The sequence below is a fragment of the Felis catus genome, chromosome C1 (assembly GCF_018350175.1).
Source record: "Felis catus isolate Fca126 chromosome C1, F.catus_Fca126_mat1.0, whole genome shotgun sequence".
Classification (NCBI taxonomy): domain Eukaryota; kingdom Metazoa; phylum Chordata; class Mammalia; order Carnivora; family Felidae; genus Felis; species Felis catus.
The window spans coordinates 206,404,763-206,419,097 of record NC_058375.1 but is presented as its reverse complement, the minus strand read 5'-3'; positions in this window follow the sequence as shown (position 1 = coordinate 206,419,097).

The window sequence follows — 14,335 nt, the reverse complement described above, 5'->3', positions numbered from 1 at the left end:
GGGAAAATCAAAGCTCCTCAAGCGAGGCACTCAGAGCTAATGGACATCCCAAAGGAGTCGTGACTGACATGAGTATTTCTTCACCTCTGTTCTTTCCCCTTCAAAGGACACGGGGCAAGGTCAAGTCACTAAGGGAGCAGGTAGAGAAAGAAGCAAGTGGTGGGGACAATGACTAACAAGAAAGCAGAATAAAAGGTCAGCCGGGAAGATGGTAAGGCTCGCTAAGAGCAACAAAAGGTTCTGGGAAAACTGAGGACGCCGTGGGAAGGTGAGAGACCCAGCACTCATCATATGTGCTTCTTGAGATCAGCAGATGTCTACTGACTGTCACAGTTTTTACCCTGGAGCCCTAGTAGATAAACAAGGCTACAAAATCTTCCCTCTAGTCCAAATACAGCCCGATTCCTTCGAAGGCCGTCGAGTCAGGGCTTCGAGGCTCCTTCGCTCTCCTGGACTTCAAAGCACAGATGTCAGGTCTCCAAACAGGCCAGTCTACTCTCGAAGAGGAGAAGAAAAAGCAAGAGACGGGAAACACAGGCGTTGTGTTGCAGTGGAGGTTGTTCGTGTGAGGCACGGGGCCGCGCTCGGTTCTCCTGGATCGCGTGTGAAAGTCAAAGTGATCGCTCCCCGTGCAAGAGGCTCACGTGCCCTCCACCGGCCCAACAGGCGGCCTCTGCATTCCCTGGTGCCCTCAGCCTCGCGGCAGGAACGGGACTTCAAAAGACAAGAGTTTTCTGAAGCCGTTCCATCTCAGACCCCGGGGTCGACGTCACAGCCGATGGGAGAAAGCTGGTTGGCAATGTCGCTTTCTTTAATCTGAGTTTTTTATTTTACTTTACGTGGGAAATGCTCTTTAATCTGACAACAAAGAGATTTCTTTTTAATCTTTTGAAAATCCCTTAAATTAATATTTGAGCCATAGGACCCGAAATAGAAACATGCCCCGTTCGAGAAATGATCGTGGATTTGCCTCGTGTTGTCTTGTCTTGTTTTCTTTTGCTTGTTTTGGCTTTGTGTTCCCCTCCCCCCCCCCCCCCCCCCGCCCTTCCGAATCTCTTTCCAGGCAACTTTGATTTGCAATCTGTTTGGTAAAAGATGAAAGCAGCCCACATCTATACAGATGAGGCTGAGAGAAGATTCTTTTCCTCCAGGAAGAGTGTGTCCTCGCTCTCTGAACACACGCTGAGCCGACCTGAATACCAAAGGGAGGGGGTAACTGATGTCATAATTTACACCTTTTCATAATTGTCTTTCTGTGAACCAATTTTGGAATCAGAGATGTTCTTAACGCGTTGTCTTCTAACTTTTACACTAAAATTGACATACAACTATTACACTAGTATCATATTTTGCATCTGTCTTTATATTTACCTTTATAAAGTGGGTTTGACACCTCTGAACACATATATCCAATCACATCGAATTGCATGCCTTGAATCCGTGTAATTTCTTGTTTACCAATAAAGCTATGAGAAAATAATCGTTACTGTGAAAAAGAGAAGGGGGGGGTAGGGGGCTCAGGCCATCTCACCACACCCTTAGGCACCCAAGGAGGAAGGGGACAGAAAGGAGAGAGACAAGAGAGAGAGTGGGCACCCTTACTACTCCAGGTGGGACCCAGCATGCTCTTCGGGGCTCAGTTAGGCAGGGTTGAGCTGCCTCTGCACAAATAAACCTCCAAGTGCCTCAAATCACATCACTAAAAAGCAATCACACCATTCTAGTGAAAGCATAGCATTTGCTCCTAAGTTCTAACTTCTGCACTATGACAAAATAGTGCCATCTTGTTTTCAGTGTAAAGTCTACAATCTTCAGTGGCTTATTGGAGACTTTGGTGTCCAAGGGAGAAAGCTTCATGACAAAGACCCAGACATATAATGGGGTAGGGGGTGTTCCCCAGGAACTACTCTCCACGCAGAACCTTAGGGGTAAAATCTAGACCTTTCTGGGAGTCCTGAGACCTGGCGTCATGGGCAGTTTGTCCACCAGGTGCCACCAGACCTTAGTTCAGCCACTGCCTGTCCTGGGGGCAGCACCTCCTCATCTGTCCAACATCCAAAGGCACATCTGGAGCCTTAACCATTTTCCAGGTTCAACAGGACAAGATGGCTTCCGACCTTTTCAGGCATAAAAGATCATCTCGCTTAACACCAGAAAATTTTCAAAACGCTTCGACATGAATGTCACTGTACATTTCCTAGTGCTTCATTTTTAAGACTAAGTGGTAGAAAGCAATGGGCTCAAAAGTACTCTTAGGATGTATATTTACTGGAGTGCCTGGGTAAGCATCCGACTTCAGCTCAGGTCATGATCTCGCAGTTCACCAGTTCAAGCCCCATGTCGGGCTCTGTGCTGACAGCTTGAAGCCTGGAGCCTGCTTCAGATCCTATGTCTCCCTCGCTCTGTGCTCCTCCCCCACTCGTTCTCTCTCTGTCTCTGTCTCTCTCTCAAAAATAAATAAAAACATCTTTTAAAAAAGATGTATATTGGGGCGCTCCAGTGGCTTAGTTGGTTGAATGTCCGACTTTGGCTCAGGTCATGATCTCACGGTTCGTGAGTTCGAGCCCCACATCCGGCTCTGTGCTGACAGCTCAGAGCCTGGAACCTGCTTCGGATTCTGTGTCTCCCTCTCTCTCTGTTCCTCCCTTGCTCACACTCTGTCTCTCTCTCTCTCTCTCTCTCTCTCTCTCAAAGATAAATAAAGATTTAAAAAATATTTTTTAAAAAGATGTATATTTACCAACTAGAAGATCATCTACATAGACCAGGAAAGTAAACACATCTGCAAGATTCAGTATTCATGAGTCTAGTGCCTGATACACAGACTGACCTATTTCCTCACAGGGATTTGAAGTTCCCGGGACCATAAGGTCCAAGCTCTGCTCAAAACATGCTCTGTCAGTCCAGACACCCAACAGCTCAGCCACATCACACCAAAGCACTGGAGAGCCTGACACTGTGACAGGGACACTGTCCCTCCCCCAGGAGGCACTCTCCCCAATGTCAAAACACCATTGACTCCAAGGGCCATCTGGCTGGAAACAGTGCTGGACTCTATTTTAACCCCCAAAGACTCATCACTACCTGAGATAGTCTTAAAATCTTTAAAATATCTTGGAATTCCCAAGCCGTAAGAGTCAGCAAATTTGGTGTGATTTTTATTTCTAGCTGAGTGCAATTGGCCCGCAACTTCTCTCCTCCCCTCTGTTGCAGACCTCGCGCTCATGAGACATGGCCATGTGTGGGCCATTGTTTCTGCAATTGTCTATCTAGCTTTAATGTTCCCCCCCACCTCTCCCTTTCCCCTCTCCCTAACACCTTGTCTCCTTTCCACCTGCCCTCCAAGTCTCTCCAGCCACACCGCCGTCTCCCTATTCTCACGCCCCCCACCCTTTGCCATTCTTCCAGGCCCTGAATCTGCTGATAGCACCACAACCACGGCGCACAGGGTCTCACATTCAGGATCAAGGGCTTCTGACCCCTACAGAAGGCTAGAGATTTTTCCCCCTGTATAGTTTCCAACAGCAATGCAAGCTTCTTGGTAATAGAAATAAATAACCCCAACTGTAGAACCAGACAGAGCTGAGCACAATATATTGCTTTGTTCATGTCATCACCCTTCTTATGTTTTCAAAAGTATTTGTTGAGCAAGTTTTACACATCACGCCTTGTTTTAAGCGGTGAGGGCACAACCGGGGCGCAACACGGACTCCCTCCAAACCCTCCGGAAGTTTCTGGTGGGATTGAGGAGGCAGATCTACCAAAGAATCTTACAAATAATTGTTGAAACTTGCGATAAATAGCATGAAGATTATATACAGGTGGCATAAGAACATTTAACAGAAAGATTTAACATAGTCGGGGGCGGGGGGAGGGGGGAGGGGACGGGGTAAAGTGTAAGTTGAGACCCCGAGGGTGAGGGGTGAGTACAAGCTGTCTGGGTAACAAGAGCAGAAAAAAACTGGTTGTTTAGGGAAAGAGCCTAAATAGTAGAATGAACCAGAGAGAACAGAAGAGGCAAAGGCCCCGAGGCAGGGAAGAATATGGAAGAGGGACAGAGGAGACAGAGAGGGTGAGTGGTACAGGACCAGGCTGAAGTCAGGTCCTGGGCAGTGCCTGCGTGCCATCATTTTGGTGACTTGGGATTTTACTTAAAAAGCAACGGGACACTCAGGGGTGCCGGGGTGGCTCAGCTGATTAAGCGTCGGACTTCAGCTCAGGTCATGATCTCACAGTTCGTGAGTTCGAGCCCTGCGTCGGGCTCCGTGCTGACAGCTCGGAGCCTGGAGCCTGCTTCAGATTGTGTCTCCCCCTCTCTCTCTGTTCCTCCCCTGCTCACACTCTGTCTCTCTCTCTCTCTCAAAATAAATAAAGATTAAAAAAAAAGTGAAGAGGAACGTGGGTGGCTCAGTGGGTTAAGCATCAGACTTTGACTCAGGTCATGATCTCACAGTTCATGGGTTCGAGCCCCGCATCGGGCTCCATGCTGACAGCTCGGAGCCTGGAGCTGCTTCGGATTCTGTGTCTCCCTCTCTCTCTGTCTCCTATCCCCGCTCACGCGCTCTCTCTCTCTCTCTCTCTCTCTCTCTCAAAAATAAACATTAAAAAAAATTTTTTTTAAAGCAACAAGACACTCATATCCAAAATATATATTAAAAAAATACAACTCCAAAAGAAAATAAGAGGCAACTGGAATTCTCTTACGCGCCAGGTAGGTGTGTAAATTTGCACAATCACTTTGGAAAAACACGTGAAAATCCTTCACAGGGCTAAATGTGTACACCCTGTGACCTACTGCTGAACACACACCCAAGGATGCTCGGGTCCCCCAAAGGAATGTTCCGGGCAGAATGGGCCCAAACACAGAACCACCTAAATGCCCATCCACCCTAGAGTGGATAAATAAATTTTGAAATATTGTTAGAATAGAATTGTACACCTTAATGGACAGAACAAGCTGATGATACAACGTGGTTAAATCTCACAGGCGCAATGTTGGGTCAAATAAATGTTGAGTCAAACAGAAAAGAGAATGTACTGTGTGATCTCATCCACATGAAGTTCAAACACAAGCAAAGCTAATCGGTGGTGCTAGAGGTCAGGACAGAGGTTCCCCTGTGGGGCACGGACCGAAGGAAGGGCCCAGGCGGGAGCTTTGCTGGGGCCTGGGAGCGCGTGCACGCCGGAGTTAACGGTTCATGGCACTGCAGAGCAAAGATGTGCGCAATTCCAGGCCATTAAAGTACCCCTCAGTCCCTACAAATGAGGAGAATGGATCCGGTGGCTCAAAGGGACAGGTGGGTTCAAAGACAGAAGCAGGGAGGGAGTCTAGGACCGAGTCCTGTGACGCCGGCACTTAGGGCTGGGGGTGGGGGGCGGATGGGGTGACCCACGAAGGAGAGTGGGTGCGAGAAACAACAGGGTGGGAGCAAGCAATATGGGGAGAGGGGGCGGGGAGAGACCAGCTGTAGCTCCGAACGACTTTCGCTGAAGAGGGATGACCACAGGACGAGGGGGAAAGAACCCTCCAGCCCCACCAGGGGATGTAACCTTCAACGTCAGGTCTCCTCCTGGGGGTTAGAAGGTACGCAGGAGATCTAAAACCGGCTGGAGAAGCACCGAGTCTCCACGGAGCGCGCTCAGCAGCCAGGGCGAGCTGGAGACTCCTTCTTCCAGGCCCTTCGGAAACAGCCACCCAAGGCCCCGTTTCCGCCTGGCCGTGTGGTCCCCTGACCCCGACAACGTGGGCGGGGGGCCTTCAGGGGCACCGGGGCAACACGCAGAGAAGAAAGTTGCTGAACGCAGGGAAAGGAATACTGAAATGAAATTAAGTTAAGGGAAATGGCTGAGTTCTCAACCGTCCATCCCTCCTAGCCAAGAATTGCAGGCGGGTTTTCAGGGCCAGTGGCCTACAGCTTCCTCTTCCTCCATGTTGCACCGTAAGCTCCCTGCGGACAGAAACCAGGCCTGGTAGTCTTGTCGGTGCCCCCGCACCCTTGGGTGGCCGCGCCCACCCGGACGTCCCGAGCTGGGGGTGCAGCAGGTGTCACGGGACCCCCAGCGGCGCCTCTGCGGCAGGACGCCCCCTGGCGGGGACACGGACTCGCGGACATCCGGGGCGACTCGCGGTCTGGAGCCTGAGGCATCGCTGCCTCTCCGGGGGAAGCAAAACTAAAGTGTTTGAAATTCAAGGGGACACCTCAGCAAAGCGGGGGAGACTCGGTGCAGACAGCCCTCGTGGCGATGTAAATTGCAGACAGCGAAGGATGGAGACGGAGCGCGAAAGGAGAGAGAGGCAAGGTCGCCTTGCCCTTGGGTCTCGTTAGCGGAAATAAAACGTCCCGGAAAAGTAACGTCTTTTAAAGACGTTTGGAAGTTTCCTGGGTGATCCTGAAACGTCCCGGAAAAGTAACGTCTTTTAAAGACGTTTGGAAGTTTCCTGGGTGATCCTGAAACGTCCCGGAAAAGTAACGTCTTTTAAAGACGTTTGGAAGTTTCCTGGGTGATCCTGAAACGTCCCGGAAAAGTAACGTCTTTTAAAGACGTTTGGAAGTTTCCTGGGTGATCCTGAAACGTCCCGGAAAAGTAACGTCTTTTAAAGACGTTTGGAAGTTTCCTGGGTGATCCTGAAAGGGCTGATGGCAGTGTGAGGTTTTCAATGTACCCGGAGGCCTCCCACAGAGCGACTGGAATGGTAGGACGATGTGGGGTCATGGAGCTTTCTTCCCTTCTTTAGCTGCTAATTAACAAATCTGCTACGTGTCAGGGGCTCCAGTTGCCTAATGGGTGGAAGCCGTTGATGGCCATGACTAATAACACTGGTGTATTCTCTGGGCTTAATCTTTAACTTGGTTTCCTGAGGGGATTAAACTAGACACGAGCAGAGAAAACGGGCCTGTTATTCCTGATAGAGCCTTTATATGGGTACACAGAGCACACAGTTGAGCGAGAGGAATAATTCTCCCTCCACCCCGGCCCAACAGCCGCCATTTGAGGTCAGCAGTCTCCACATACGGATGGGTATTCTCGGTAAGATGTGCAGGAATCACGGAGCCAGGCTGCCTGTGGACCCAGCGCCTTTACTGTCACGATCATGTCGAAAGTTCATACAGTGCAGTGTAGCAAAGATGTTTTGAGAATGCAGATTTTAGAGTCTGGGAGGATAAGTGCGAATGGAAGTAATAGGCTTTTTATTGTTCTCTGAAAATGTCCTGTAAGTTCACCCTCTTTCCTGACACAGCATAAACCACTTTGGAGTCATTACACCATCCGTGGAGAAAAAAAAGGGATCTCTGCTTATGGAGGAAACTACAAATGAGATGGTCGTATGTACAGATTTCTACCTTCAAGCTTAGAAGACAGGTCCTTGATGAAGGTTACTTAGGATTTCACAGGGAGTCTTTGAGGCCCTACACAGAACACATTCTCTAGATATTGCACACCATCTGGGAATGCAAGCTGGTGCAGCCACTCTGGAAAACAGGATGGAGGTTCCTCAAAAAACTGAAAATAGAACTACCCTGCGACCCAGCAATTGCGTTGCTAGGCATTTACCTAAGGGATACAGGGGTGCTGTTTCGAAGGGACACATGCACCCCCATGTTTGTAGCAGCACTAGCAACAATAGCCAAAGTATGGAAAGAGCCCAAATGTCCATCAACAGATGAATGGATAAAGAAGATATGGTCTATATATACAATGGAGTATTACTCTCCAATCAAAAAGAATGAAATCTTGCCATTTGCAACTGCGTGGATGGAACTGGAGAGTATTATGCTAAGGGAAATTAGCGAAAGACAAAAATCATATGACTTCATGCCTGTGAGGACTTTAAGAGACAAAACAGATGAACATAAGGGAAGGGAAACAAAAATAACATAAAAACAGGGAGGGGGACAAAACAGAAGAGACTCATAAATATGGAGAACAAACAGAGGGCTACTGGAGGGGCTGTGGGATGGGGGATGGGCTAAATGGGGAAGGGGCACTAAGGAATCTACTCCTGAAATCACTGTTGCCCTAGATGCTAACTAATTTGGATGTAAATTTTTAAAAATTAAAAATAAAATTAAAAAATACTGCACACCATCGTATGTTTATAGCTCCAAAGTAAACCAAGATCTTTGAAGAGTGGTCTTCCATAAGTCTTGTTCCTTCTACTGCTAGTGGAGAAGAATCTCTCAGACTGGTGCTGGCATATTACCATAAAAATAGATAACAGCAGACACAAGGCGATCAAGGAACACCCTCCAAGCTAAGTGGGATTTACAAAGCTCACATAACCGTTAATGAAAATGCTATGGAGCAGCAGTGGCCATCCATGGGGAAACTCTTGGTTCTTCCCATCCCTGATGAATGGAGTTATCTAGCCCTGCTTACCAGGGACACTCTAAAAGGTACGATATGAGAGATGGACATTTCTTTGAAGCAGATAGACCTCAAAAGACAGAAGGCATGAAGTCACATCACTTCAGGTGAATGACAGATGCACAATATATATAAATACTTCGGTAAGCCGAGTCCCAGTGACTGGTTCTGACCTAGACGCCAGCATCATCTGACAGAGAATCATGGACCAAAGCACAAATACTGCTAGACGCCTAGTGTTCACGGCCAAGATAAAGTGTAAAAATAAAAAAAAGAGGAAGGCAAAAGTTCGCCACATGCTTGACAGAAGTCACGTCAGCTTAAAACAAAAAGTCCGGGGGCGCCAGGGTGGCTCAGTCGGTTGAGTGTCCAACTTCACCTCAGGACATGATCTCGAGGCTCACAAGTTCAAGCCCCGCATTGGGCTCAGTGCTGACAGCTCAGAGCCTGGAGCCTGCTTTGGATTCTGTGTCTCCATCTCTCTCTGCCTCTCCCCTGCTCGCACTCTGTCTCTGTCTCTCTCAAAAATAAATAAACATTAAAAAAATTAAAAACAAAAATCCCCCAAATCATTTTTCTCAGCGGTGTATCTGCTCCCATGTTATCATCTTCATTTAGAAACCAATTAATTGATGTAAATAAAAAAATAAATAATAATAATAATAATAATTTAAAAAGGAGAAGTCCTGATCACCAAGTCATAGAACCTCTTCCTTGTCTGAGGCCTAGAATTCCTTCAGTTCTATTAAAATTGGACACATAATTCCCAGATGCCAAGTGGAATCCAGGGCTGGTCAGAATCACCTGGGGAACATTTACAAATTATAGATGCTAGGAGATTATCCCATGTAGACTGATCTAGAAGCCTAGGGGTTGGCCCATTGATTTCAGCACATGGTGATTGTGATGGGTGACCAACCTTGCGAATCCCTGGAAAAGGCCATTTCCATGCCCAGCTTTACAGAGTCTACACCTGAACACCATCTCCTCGTGAATGGTCCTCCTTATAATCCACCATGGGAAGCTCGCCCAGCGTGTTCCAAGAAGATAATGTAACACCAATAGCCAGTCGCTTCTACTTATCCAGAGGTTCTCCTGCTCCTCTGCTGCAAAAAGTCCCTTCCAACAATCAACAAAACTAAAAGGCAACCTAAAGAATGGGAAAAGGTATTTCCAAATGACATATCTGCTAAAGAGTTAGTATCCAAAATATATAAAAAACTTAAAAACGCAACACCCAAAAACAAATAATCCAACTAAAAAATAGGTAGAAGGCATGAATAGACTTTTTCCGAAGAAGACATCCAGCTGGCCAACAGACACATGAAAAGACGCTGAACATCACTCATCACCAGGGAAATGCAAATCAAACCTGCAGTGAGATACCACCTTCTACCTGTCACAATGGCTAAAATCAACACCACAAGAAACAACAGGTGTTGGTGAGGATGTAGAGATAAAGGAACCCTCTTGCCCTGTTGGTGGGAATGCAAACTGGTGCAGTCATTCTGGAAGACAGTAGGGAGGTTCCTCAGAAAGTTAAAAATAGAACCACCCTACCACCCAGCAATTGCAGTACTGGGTACTTACCCCCAAAATACAAAAATACTAAATCAAGGGGACACATGCGCCCTGATGTTTATAGCAGCATTATCTGCCACAGCCAAAGTATGGAAACAGTCCAAGTGTCCATGAATGGATAAAGAAGATGTGGTGTATACACACACACACACACACACACACACACACACACACACTGGAATATTACTGAGCCATAAAAAAGAATGAAATCTTGCCATTTGCAATGATGTGGATAGAACTTACGCCAAGTGAAAGAAGTCAATCGGAGAAAGACAAATACCAAATGATTTGACTCACATGTGGAACTTGAGAAACAAAACAAAGGAGCAAAGAGAGAGAGAAGCCAAGAAATAGACTCTTAAGTATAGAGAACAAACTGATGGTTCCCAGCAGGGAGATGGGGCGGTGGGATGGGTTTAAATAGGTGGTGGGGCAGGGCACCTGGGTGGCTCAGTTGGTTAGGCTGTCGACTCTTGATTTTGGGTCAGGTAATGATCACATGGTTCGGGAGATTGAGCCGCACATTAGGCTCTGCGCTGACAGCACAGAGCCTGCTTGGGATTCTCTCTCTCCCTCTCACTCTGCCCCTCCCCCCCAAAAGTAAATAAATAAACATTTTTTTAAATAAATAAACAGGTGACGGGGACTAAGGAGTGCATTTCTTGTGATGAGCACCGGGTAGTGGAAGTGTTGAGTCACTATATTGCACACAAGAACATAATATTACACTGTATGTGAACTAAGTAGAATTTAAATAAAAACTTTTTTTTTTAAAAAAAAGCCCTTCCAGGGGCGCCTGGGTGGCGCAGTCGGTTAAGCGTCCGACTTCAGCCAGGTCACGATCTCACGGTCCGTGAGTTCGAGCCCCGCGTCGGGCTCTGGGCTGATGGCTCGGAGCCTGGAGCCTGTTTCCGATTCTGTGTCTCCCTCTCTCTCTGCTCCTCCCCCGTTCATGCTCTGTCTCTCTCTGTCCCAAAAATAAATTAAAAAACGTTGAAAAAAAAAAAAGCCCTTCCAAGTCCTAACACCTCCCACTCAAACTGTCTTTTACCTTGAACTGTATCTGGACTCCCCCCCCCTCAAAGTGGAATCCAATTATCCCTTCTCATGATGAACATTTTTCCCGTTGAGATTCCTATAAATGCAACATTGCATTTGCCTTCTGAACATAGTGGCTAAATGTCCAGAAAAAGAATCACTCCCATCGGTGCTCAGCAAAATTCCTAATGAGCCCGTAAAGTATTGCTTTAAAAAAAACAAAAACAAAAACAAATAGCGAGTGCTATATTTCAACTCTGTGAGTGTGTGTGTGTGTGTGTGTTGTAGGGGAGGAGAGATTTTGAGTCCGATTTACGCAAAGCAATAAATTAATCTTTTATTCCAACAGGGGAAAAACATTCTGACCTTGTATCTGGAAGCTGGGGGGAAAGACGAGCTTCTCTTTTATCATTTTGGAAAGATGCCGAAGGTGGGGAGGCAGGAGAGGTGAGGAGGGCAGAGGGGTAGTTTTTCTTTTTTAATCACGGTTTTTAAAATGGTATACTATGTATTGTCATACCTAAACCTCTAGAAATCATTTTTCAGGGGAAAAAAAAAAATCCTGTAATCTCCAGTCTTCCTTTGTGGGGAAGAAAGATGTCATGGAAACTGTGACCATGTGCCTAAAACAAGACGTGGTGAAAATGATATATTACTGTTTCCATGACTCCAAAAGGAGATGTTGGTCTCTACACAGAGGCATTTTATCAAGCATCAGGAACTTTCCCCTGGCTCCCATGCCCGTGCCCATTCTGCCCCGGTCCCTCTGTGTTATTCTACCCGAGCTTTCAAGTCAAATTCTCCAGAAGCTTTCTCTCCCCTCTGCTAGAAGACCTCTTTCTTCTCCCGAACGTTAGCTCTTCAGACCTTGAACCACAGTTCTCCACAGAGCGGTGGCACTTTCGGCACAAGTGAGAGGGAGGTACTTCTGGCATTTGGTAGGTAGGGGCCACGGGTGCTGCTACACATCTTGCAGTGTACCGGGTGACCCCCACAAAAACGAGATTACCCAGTCCCACACATCTGCAGCACTGAGGTTGAGAAACCACGTTTGGCAGTGATGTGCACGCTGGCCCAGCAGCAGCAGTCGATGCCCCAGCAGCAGACACCGTCGATGTCCCTCCTCCTTGGCCGTTTTCCTCCTTGGCTTCCAGGACGCCATACTCTCCAAGTTTCCTCCAACCTCAGGTCTGTTCTCTCCTTACTTCTCATCCCCCCAACTTCTGAATGGTAGCGTGTGCCTGGGCTTGGTCCTTGGACTCCATTCTCGCTCCAATCCCCGCCCTTAAATACCTGTAGATCCACAGGCCCCCTCCCCTGAATTTATATCTCTGCCCGGACCCCTTCCCTGAATTCCACTTGGACATCACCAGGGCATCCCAAAGTCAGCAAATCCAGAACCGAGTTCCTCATCTTCCCCCAAGACACCTGCTCTCCCAACTCATCGCTGTTAATGCCTAGTTGCTCAGGGAAATAACCTTGTCGTCATCCTTGACACTTCTCTCTCTCTCTCTCTCTCTCTCTCTCTCTCTCTGTCTCAAACACTCATCCAATCTACCATCAGATCCTGTTGACTCAAAACACGTCCAAATGTGACCACTTCTCGGCACTCCCACCGCTGTCACCACTGGTGGCCCAAGCTGCCATCGTCTCTCGCCTGGAACCTCACACCAGTCCCCTCCCTGGTCTCCCTATTTCCACCTCTAGTACCTTCCACCTTCTCAGTACAGGAGCCAGCGTGATCCTTTCAAAATGCGAGTCAGATCATGTCACTTCTGTACTTAGAATTCCCCAACGGCTCCTACCAATCCCAGGGTGAAGGCCAAAGTTCTTACAACGCCTTTCAAGGGTTTATAAAATCCGTCTGCTTCCAAATCCCCAACGGTGTCTCTGCAGTTCACATCCTACCACTCTCCCCCTTCCCTCGGCATCTACACTGGCTTCTTGCTCTCCCTTGAGTTTTCCAGACACAGTCCCACCTCTGGACCTGCTCCTTCGCTGTGCCCTCTGCCTAAAATGATCTTCCCCCCAAGATCCCCGTAACTTGCCCCGTCAACCCTTCAGGTCTTACTGAGATGTCACCTCCTCAGAGGGGCCTCGCGTGGCCACGCCATTGAACCTGGCAGCCCACCCCCCGACTCCACGTATTGGTTTTAATATTTTTTCCACAGTGTGTGACACCGTCTGGCACGCGATTTCTTTTTCTTAGCTAACTCGTTATCCGATTCTCCCAACACGATGCAAGCTGGCTGGCCGAGGGCTGGGATTATTTTCACTGCTGTCTCCACAGCACGCAGGGTAGTGCCGTCCGTAGCAAATGCCCAAAGGGGTGAACGAGCGAGTCCCTGGCTCCTCATAAAGATTCTCTGGCAACGGGGGCGCCTTGCATCTCCCTGCACAATGTCGTGGTCACGCCTCCTTTTTCTTCTCTGACACCCCCGTGCATAGGCCAGGTCCTGGACGAGGAGCTTTTGTACAAATGGAATGAAATTGCTAATTGCCTGCAATGTATCAGGAACTCACTCTATCTTGAATCAGATTTTCAGTCTGAATGCTGCAAATGTCAAAAGGCATCTTCGCCACGGTGAAGGCTTCCTCGTGCCTTCCTCGCCAGTTTACCAATCCACCCGGAGCCTGGCAGAGGCTGCAAATCGCCCCGGACGGGCAGTGAGCAGACTTTCTGCACCATCTTGTGGACAGTCTGGGAACTGCACCTACCGAAAGCGCCCTGTGTCCCTGTGCGTGAACCGCCTCTGTTTACCCGTCTCCTCCCAGCCCCAAAGCAAGACCGTGTTGTCTCCACTCCTCCCCCGTCCTGGACTTTCCAAACTCTCTTTGGTTTGGGAGTGCCTTGGGTTGGTGATTCCCACTCTTTTTCAGGAAAAAAAAAAGAAGAGTGAATTTCCTTGTGGCCCAAAAAGCAGAGAACTGGAGGCTGCTCGGGGTTTTGACACCTCCCAAATTGTTCTTAATCAGCAGCTTTATCCGATTCAAGTCCCTCTGTCCGGAAACACTGTGGGTGACATCAGTCGCTACTCTCCAAAGTGACTGAACGATGAGGCGGGATCTCAGTGGCATGATGGGAGGTCGTCCCACCTTTGGCTCCCAAAATTCGGCTGTTGGGAGTTCTAACGGGTGCTTTTTCTTCTGGTTTTAGGTATAAATAGCCCCGGGAGAGGTAACAGCTTGGTTTCCAACCTAAATTAGTGGTAGCCAACCTACAGACAGGTGTTGAAAGGTTGGGGTGGAAGAAAAAGGCCATTTGCCACCCCCTCCCCGCCCCCACCAAGTAAGGGCTAAATATGGACACCAAGCAGCAAGGCCTGTGACAAAGAAAGCCAATGAAGCC